This window comes from Micrasema longulum, unplaced genomic scaffold, assembly GCF_059751315.1.
Source record: "Micrasema longulum isolate JH-2025_06_02 unplaced genomic scaffold, ASM5975131v1 h1tg002499l, whole genome shotgun sequence".
Taxonomy (NCBI): Eukaryota; Metazoa; Arthropoda; class Insecta; order Trichoptera; family Brachycentridae; genus Micrasema; species Micrasema longulum.
In genome coordinates this window covers 80,988-90,450 of record NW_028279641.1, presented here as the reverse complement: position 1 = coordinate 90,450, position 9,463 = coordinate 80,988, and the positions used below count along the sequence as shown (strand labels likewise).

The 9,463-nt window shown below is 33.1% G+C and overlaps 1 protein-coding gene across 1 annotated transcript in view; it reads left to right on the top strand.

Moving 5' to 3' along the window:
• The first annotated feature begins 1,882 nt into the window (after nt 1-1,882).
• LOC148272077 (hexokinase-1-like) overlaps nt 1,883-9,463 on the top strand; it is a 79,198-nt gene continuing 71,617 nt past the window's right edge. The window contains exon 1 of the mRNA XM_088240557.1: nt 1,883-2,233. The gene's annotated coding sequence lies outside the window, so the exon portion shown is untranslated. The remainder of the gene's footprint in view (nt 2,234-9,463) is intronic.

Below are 9,463 nucleotides of genomic sequence, written 5' to 3'. Positions count from 1 at the left end.
TGACATGAAAGTGAGACATCAGTGGCGGTTAAAATAAACGCACAGAGAAAAAAGGGCAAATTAAAAAATTAAAACAAATTATATACAAATAATTTTTTTTTTTTAAAACTATAAAAAAAAAACTTTGTGTTGCTTGGACCAGTTATTCTGCGCTACTTAACTTGAGTAGACATTAAATAAAAAAAGGTGCGTCAGGGTTGTGGTTCTATTTCACACACAGTACTGTCGTGTTCTTTATACGCCTGTAAAAATTAGAGCATACGGGAAATTGGATACAAAAATGTTTTCTTGCGGGCGGTAAAAATTGGAGCATTAAATTGTACCGCAAAGTTTCAAGAAAATGTACGAAAAAAATAATTAAAACGCACTACTTTGAACGATGTCACTGGTTCGTATGAGCCAACCATGATATGAGAGCTGTGAAGGATACTCGGTTTGCTTACCGTAAGCGAACCAATCGGAAGAATTGACAGAGAAGAACCTCTGGCGTCCTCTGAATATGCCAAATAACAGTAAGTACTAAATTAAATAATACGAAAATACTTACTGAAAATACATAAAAATATCAAGATACATAAAAGCAAATAAAAGCATGGAAGGAAAGCAGATTCGTCACCTTCTGCCAATCTAGAACTTTAAAAAATTGACAACTTCGTCCTTATACAATAAAATACCTCTGTAGCTCAATCACAAATAACTATCGACGTGCTAATAAGCGACGTGATAAAAATTTCTCACCATGGTTGTTTATCGTATTCGCGATCACAATGCAACATCCGTGAACGCCCAATATTAAATGTCAAAATATTTACGTTTCGCGACGTATAATCCTGCTGCACAATCACATATTAGAATTTCACCGGTGTAAATATGGAAAATATTCCAAAACTGTAACTTTTTATTTATTATTTATCACGCTATTAATTGCATTTAGCCGGTGGTTGGCAAGCCAAATGTCAAAAAAAGCATTCACCGGAGTGATTGTAATTTAATATTCACTTTTTTGTATTAGATACTCCTTACTATTTTGCCAATGCAATATATTGTATTATTTTTTATCGTAAACGCCGGTTTTTCTCTATGGAACTGTATTTATTTAAGGGGAAAACAAAAACAAGCCGACACGAGCGTTGACTTGGAGATTACACACGCGTTGACTTATTTATTTATTTATATATACGCCCAATGGGCATTTTTAATGACATATTTATGCATGGAAAATTATTGTAAAACAAGTAGAAAGACTCAATGGTATATAGTAGACTCTGTGGGAATGGAAGCGGAAGAGAGGTGTTTATAATTGAATTTGACTCTGTGATCGTTTGAAAGAAGATAACTTGTTATCAAAGAAATCAAGACTGGTATGTTTGTTGGCAGACCTAAAAATTCCGGGCATAAGGAATAAAAACCATAGTTAGTTCTATGGTTATCGGTATGAAATAGTAAGTTTTGTCTGAGGTTTCTAGTTGGGATATTTAATTTTATTGAACTCAGTAGTTCAGGCGCATCTAAGAGTTAGTTGAGAATTTTAAATAGGACTAGAAGGCCGGATTCATTTCGACGGTCTTGAAGAGAATATATAGTTAAGCTAGTTTCTAACTCATTATACGTATATTGGTCTCTGGATAAGCCCAACCTCCATGACTTATGACTGCGATAACTTAAGTAGGTTTATTGTAATCGCTCAAATGCTTCGCATGTTTTTAATCACGTCGATAGTTATTTGTGATTGAGCTACCGAACGTCCACGTTATGCGCGTATCTTTATTTTTAATTATTTTTTGTATCTTTTGCCCTTTCGACGAGTGCCGTCGGGCGTGCGTGGAAAGATCGCCTCGTGACCCTGACGCCTTGTGGAGGGGATAACCTCAGTCGTAATGTCGAGTCGAGCCCCCAAAGCGACCGAATACCGACACTTGCCACATTTCCCGCCAACGGTCAGCGCCGTTCACAGTTCTCGCAAGAGTCTCGAGGCAATTCAAATTTTGGAACGCCGCTCCATAGAAAAACATCCGGAAAAAGCGCGTCGAACACATTTGTTATATTTGAATTTTAGACATAACACGTCGAAAAAACAGCTAGAAAAAATATACACAAGTACGCGCCGAAGTATATTTTTGTTGTTACTAAAAAAGTGATCGGGTTATCGGAACGCGTCGCGATTTTTTGTACTGTCCAATTAAAACTTTAATCCGTGAATTAATTTTACTCTTCAAAAACAGGAGGAATTTCGGTGAGTAAATTTATTTTTTATTTACATTGTTAATTAATTTTTATTTATTAAACAAATTTACGGACTATGTCCAATTTAAACAAATCATATACGGTACAGAAAAACAATTTATTTATTTTTTAATATATATGTACATTACAAAATAAAATATCTTAATTCATACATATAGAAATAATTAGGTAAAATTAGATTTATAAAAAAAAACACATTAGTATACATTATATCCAAAGAATAATACGTTAAAAAAGTAAGAGAATCTTGTAACAAAAAACTCCCTCAGAGTAACAATAATACAGTAACAAATAATAGAAGCAATATAACAGAGAAAATCAAAGACAAGTTAATACCATAGAATTAAGAATGGTCTAGAAACCGCATACGCACATCAAACAGGTGAATAAACAACTCATAAATGAGTAGGTTTACGTTTTGACCCATTAATTTCTTTGTAGACGTCGCTCAGTACGCAACTCCTGATTTGAATTCAACTATGCCGTGTTGTGTCCTTTTAAAGTTAAGAAATACTGCTAGGATCTTAGAGGAACAGGATGCAATCACATTTCACGTGAAATTATCAAATGAATGTGTTTGTCACAAATGCATTACTTAAAACTTAAATTATTATTCCATCTGTCAGATTGTCAAAGAAACAAAATGGAAATTTCGTTAGTGTTGCCGGGGTAGTAATTTTTTACCCTACTTTGCTCATCTAATAATAGAAATAATGAAAATTGGACCTCGGATTAAACAACTCTGTGGTGGACATTTGACCGACATTATCTTAAAAACATCAAATATTATTTAACATGATGTAAAAATATCCGTTTATGTCAAATAAAATTGGTTTTATATTTTAAGATTATTGTAAGTCAAATTTCATTAATTTAATTACTTCTATTAAATGACCCTCGCACATATTTCCGCGTGCACAATAAAATTTTAGAGAAATTAACAGATTACTTTTTTTTAACCTTACATTTGTGTTATGATTATTTTTTTTCCCATCGTGCAACATTACGCGGCGACAAGAAAGTGGGGCATAGTAGGGGGATTTTTAGACACAGTCCGATGTATTCAAATGTGATTCTACGCTCCTTCTGGACTGTTCTTAATTCCATGGTTAATACATTAGACAGGCATAATGGAATCCAGGTTAATTCCACAAATATGCAGTAAATTTATTGGGAATATTTTTTCAGTCTGTTTGTGAAAAAACTCAAGTAACAATTAAAATAAAAAAGATCTTGTTTTTCATTTACAAATCTAATCATTCTGGGTAGAGGCGCATGGAAACCATAATTGGTCTTTATGATGACCGAGGAACATAATTTCATTATTATTAAGTCTACGTAAAGGAACATAAGGATATATTTGTTGGAGAATAGTCGGGACATCAAATGAACCATTAAGTATTTTAAACGTGCAAATTAAATCTGCATTAAATCGATGTTGTGAGAGACTAGATATATATAGCAAAAGTTATATGTCGGAATAGTTATAGTGATCTCTTGTGATTCCTAGTTTGTATGCAATTTTTCTTATAAATTTATGCTGAACTGATTCTTGGCGAATTATGTGAGTGTTTTAGATAAACAATATTTCATTTACAATATTTGGTTTTGTCCAAATGTTCGTAGACAAAAGACTGGATTTCACCCCCTCGGGAGTCATTAAGATTAACAAATTACAAAAGGGATGGAAAATACCTTAAATAAAGGAATATGGAAGTCTAGGCATTTACAGGTCTTATGACCTGTCATTGGCTGGTTTAAGTGGCCACTTTACACACTGTAACATTCACCATTTTGCCTATGTTTGAACATCCATATTTTTTCAATTCTTCCATTTGTTGATTTAAGTGAAGTTAAAGAGCTGAAACCTTTATTGTTGTGAAGAGATTCATCTGACTGAATTATTTCACATACTAGGCAACGCCTGAAGACAATTTTTCAATTTTGGTGTGGCCACTTACACCAGCCAATGACAGGTCATAAGCCCTGTAAATGCCTAGACTTCCATATTCCCTTATTTAAGGTATTCTCCATCCCTGTTGTAATTTGTTATATTTCATTTATTATTTATGAATGTTTTTAAGTAAGTTTTCCGATTTTCTCTACCCAAATCCAGTAACCACATTAACAAATTTATTTCATTGAATCCAGTTCATGGTTTTGCAATGATCGGGTATTATTTTTAATATTTTGGGGCCCAGAAACCTGAAATTTCTTTGCCCGAATTCAGAGTTTGTGGTAGACCCCATGACCCATTCTCTAGTTTGACATCTATCAAATGTTCTCCGTCTCTGTTGAAATGTATTAAAATTGATATCTCCCAAGGGAGTTAAATTCAGTTCTTGTATACAAAATTTGAACAAACTTAAAATTCTGTCGACTTCCATTAATTATTTAGTTACCGAATTAATTAAAAGCAGTTGTTTGAAAGTAGTTGACCTTTGAATTATTATAAATGAGTGTGTTAAAAAAAGCAATAACAATGTTTTTATAATAGGCACATAAAAATATGTTTTGACGTTGATTACAACAGAAAAGGAGAATCAAGTAGTATATCTACATAAATTTTCGTAGACAAAGAATGGATTCAACCCTCAACGAATTGTAAACAGGGTGTTCTTTAAACCCTGTTACATCAGAAACCACGATGATCAGTATGGGCAAGAAGGTATATTAGCGTTATTTAAAAAATATTTAGAACAAAGAAAACTTTAAAAAATTAAATATTTAAAACAATAAATAGTTGCTTACTTCTGCAGGGGAGCGCGGCGCAGTGTCACACTCCCCCCTCCCCCTCCTCGTTTACCCCTTGCAGAAGTAAGTAACCATTTGCTTTTTTGATTTATTTATTTTTTTAATTTTATTCGTTCTAAAAAAATATTTTAATGTGCCAGTATGTCTTCTTGCTCATACTGATCATCGTGGTTTCGGATGTGACAGGGTTCAAAGAACACCCTGTATATAGATACTAAAACAGCGGTGGAGGACATTTTAGAGAAGGGAGTATGGAAGTCATCGCATTTACAGGGCTTATGACCTGTCAGTCTGGTTTAAGTGGCCACTTTACACACTGTAAAATTCACCATTCTACCTATGTTTGAAAATTCGTATCCCTTCAACTCTTGCATCTGTCGATTTTTATGAAGTTAAATCACTGAAATCTTCTGTCAGGTGAATATTTCCCACTTCAGTAAAAGTTTTAGCTTTAAAACTTCACGAAAATACAACTGACGGAAGAATTGAAGGAATTCGTAGAAAAAAAACTCTGTGTCAGACGTTATCTAGATAGTTATCGTAGGCAATTGAAATGGCTCAAAATTAGACAGCGGAAAGACTATCATTCCCTCTCACTTTATAGTCCTAACGCTTCTTTATACCTCCGTCAACCCTAATCAGTTCATGGTTTACCTATCTGTTCTAATTCTCAAAACACCCTCTTAGTACCCATTCACAATTCCTCTTTCTTCTCTAACTCATATAGTGTCCATGCGGCTCGCCTGTGAAATCATCTCCCATCCACCATCAAAGATGTTACTACAGTATCTCTGTTTAAATCACGTCTGAATAAACATCTCCTTTCTCTTCCTTAATCTCTCCTCCTTTCTTTTTTCAACTTTATTCTTTTTTCCCATTGAGTAATAGTATTGATTTGACGTAATTTACATACAAATACTGTAATTTCTTTATAATATTTGTGATGATTTCACGTGTCTGTGTCAACTATTGCTCGTCGCAACTCAACACAGGACTTTTAGTCCCATGGAGTTGGGACTTATGTCTCAAATAATTTGTAATAAAATGTACAATTAATGAATAAATAAAATAACATAAAAATATATGTTTAATGTAATGTTTGATTTGGCCTTTGATATTAAAACTTATTTTCATATTCTTATCGAGCGCCGGCTTCTTAACATAGGTTTGCCTGAAACCAGATCCTTCTGGTTTTAACTGAATAAATAATTAATACTATCGGAATGTTTAAACAAATGGTTGAAAAATATTTACACTTACAATTGCAGTCATTAGCATTTTCATCAAACACTTTTTTTTATTCAATTAAAAAATCGTGTCAATCGATTGGTCACAGCCGAATTGTCATTTTAGTCAAAGACATAGTAATGGCTCTCAAAATTAAATATTTGGGTAAATTAAAACGCAAATATTTATTTAAAAAAAAAAAATTAGAGCAATTATAATATGGAAATATAACATTTTTTAATCATTTTTAAAGTAATAAAGGTCTACGAAATACTGTCCAGTAAAACAATTTTTTTTGCTAATTATTAAGTGCGTAAAAATACTTTTAAATTTGTAATTTTGAATTCCCGCAAAAACGGTGATTCCATTGGCCGCGCCCCTTATACGTCACGATTCATGTTTATTTGTTCGTGGCCGTTGAAATTTGTGTAGAACAATATCGCGAATCTTGACGTCACAACAACCAAGGCCAAACACGTCGGGTTTTTCTACGAACGTATTTTTATTGAATTTCTTTTTTACATTTATGTATGAAAACATTTCTACACAATATCCATATTAATTTTGAAAATACAATTAATTTTTCTTAACCCATTTAATATATTTTTATTGGTATTCATAGTATGCGATATTTCTATATTAATCAACTTATAACGAGTAACAAAAGGACGATGTTCTGTGACCGGTGTTTGTGTGAAAGAGACAAAAGAAGAAATTCGTTAAATAAGTCGATTATTGGCAGTAGGCGAGAGTGCACGCTAGTTATATGACCGGTGTATTTATGATTTTTATTTTTTTTGCTATAACAGGATGACATTATGGAAAAAGAATTATTTAAAAGTATGCCTTTATGTTTTTTTTTTAATGTCTGAACTTCAGAATATTCAGTCTTTTGCTTGTGGTAACGCGATGATACATCACCGCACGTAAATGAATTTTGTAGCACAGTCTTTTAAGAGTTAAAAGAAAAAACGCTTACATCGTTATCTATAATATGAATACTCTAGAATTGATTGATTCCGTCTGTCCTTGATATTGGCGCACAGAAAATTGAGCCTTATTATCGTGATATGAACGCTATACCAGGGTCATTTTCGCAAAAAAAAACTTTAAAAACAAATCAAAACTACAAGGCGCGTAAGCCAAAACTGTAATAACAGATATTTAACTAAATGTTTAAATCAAAAAGGGTGGAACTTCAACTGAATGATTTAAATTACGTTTTTCTGTAATTAAATTGTAAGAATTTGTGTATCTTAGAAGTATGTTTACTAGGGATGGAAAGACCGAGAAAGATATTGAAAGGAGGGTGAATGCCGGGAACAGGGTGAACGGTGCACTGAAATCTACTTTGGCAAACAAATGTTTATCGCAGTAGGCTAAATTAGTAGTTCACAACGGAGTTCTAGTGCCAACTCTAATGTATGGGAGCGAAGTATGGAATTGGAAAAATAATGATGAAAGTAGGTTGAATGCTGTCAAAATGCGATTCCTCAGGCGAATGTGTGGTAAAACGATGTATGATAGGTGCACAAATGTCGAGATCCGTGAAGTGTGTAAGGCTGAGACACGCATTATTGACAGAATCAAAAAGGGGTGCTGCGTTGGTTCGGACAGGTAGAGCGAATGGACAGCGAAAGAGAGGCTAAAAGGATCTACGATGCAAATGTTGATGGATGCAGAAAACGAGTAAGACCGAGAAAGACGTGGCACGCTCAAGTCCATCAAATATTCGAAGATGGACATGTTAAAAGTAGGAATAATTGGCGTGCGTGCATGAGAAGATGTATGAATGTAGAAGAAGCGAGGTCTGTATGCATAGATAGTGATATGGCGTTCTATCCTTTCTGCCTACCCCTACGGGGAAACGGCGTGATGGTTTGTTTGTTTAATTAAAAACTGTCACACTTCATTTGAATCGGTCAATCGGTCGCTCCGTTGAGACGTGAAGAAAACACCAACAAACAAACAAACACACTTTCATATTAGTATGGATTAATAAACGATCATTAAATTACCATGTTATAGTTTTGTAAACAATTTTTTTTAAGTATAGAGTTTTTCTCCAAACAAAATCGTCAACATTTACTGTGATTTACCAGCTAACCTATTTAAATCCGGATTCTTTAGTAAAAGTCTTTCTAGATTTAAACAATCACTAGACCAAAGCTTGTCTTGATGTAGCAATTGTTTTTTTTGTCCTAGCTTGATTGTTATTCGAATTGTACCGGCAAAAAGACTCAAAATAAAAATAACTGCACATTTAAATAGTGCAGCGAGAGATTAAAAAAAAAATATATATGTAAATTAATAAACGTAGTACTTCATATAATTGGTACACATATTATTTATATTTTTATGTATTTCATTGCTTTATATTTGTTTTATTATATATTATACTATATTATTTATGTTTAAGTAACATGTATTCTTGGCACATATATATACAATATTTTGAGTTTGTCCAAATTTTTGTAGACAAGGACTGGATTCAACTCCCTGGGGAGCTGTTCATATTAACATATTACAACTGAGATGAAGAACATTTAAGAGAAGGTAATATGGAAGTCTAGGCATCTATTTATTTATTTATTGACACTTTATATACATATAAGGGCGGGCATATTGCCTTAAGGCAATTTCTTCCTACCTACCCAAAACGTTCAGTTTGAGAAAATTATGAATACATTGACATATTGAATCTTACAAATTTATACAAAAATTAAAAGCAAAGATTAACAAAAATAAATATATGTATAAAAAAAAAAAAACACTTTACTATGAAGAGAGGAGAGGGGATGGGGAGGAAAGAAGAAGGATAAAGGAACAATTTACAACAGGGATGGAGAATACCGTAAAGAAGGGAATATGAAAGTCTAGGTATTTACAGGGCTTATGACCTGTCAATGGCTGGTTTAAGTGGCCACTTTACACACTGTGTAACATTCACCATTCTGCCTATATTTAAACATCTATATTCCTTCAATTCTTTCATCTGTTGATGTTTGTGAAGTTGAAGAGCTGAAACCTTTATTTATGCGGGTGAGATTCATCTAATTGAATTATTTCACCTCCATACTAGGAAATGAACCTGAAAATATATTTTTTTCAATTTCTATACTTCTTCATGGACCAGGTAATTTATCAACAATATTTTGAGTTTGTCCAAATTTTTGTAGACAAGGACTGGATTCAACTCGCTGGGGAGCTGTTCATATAAACATATTACAACAGAGAT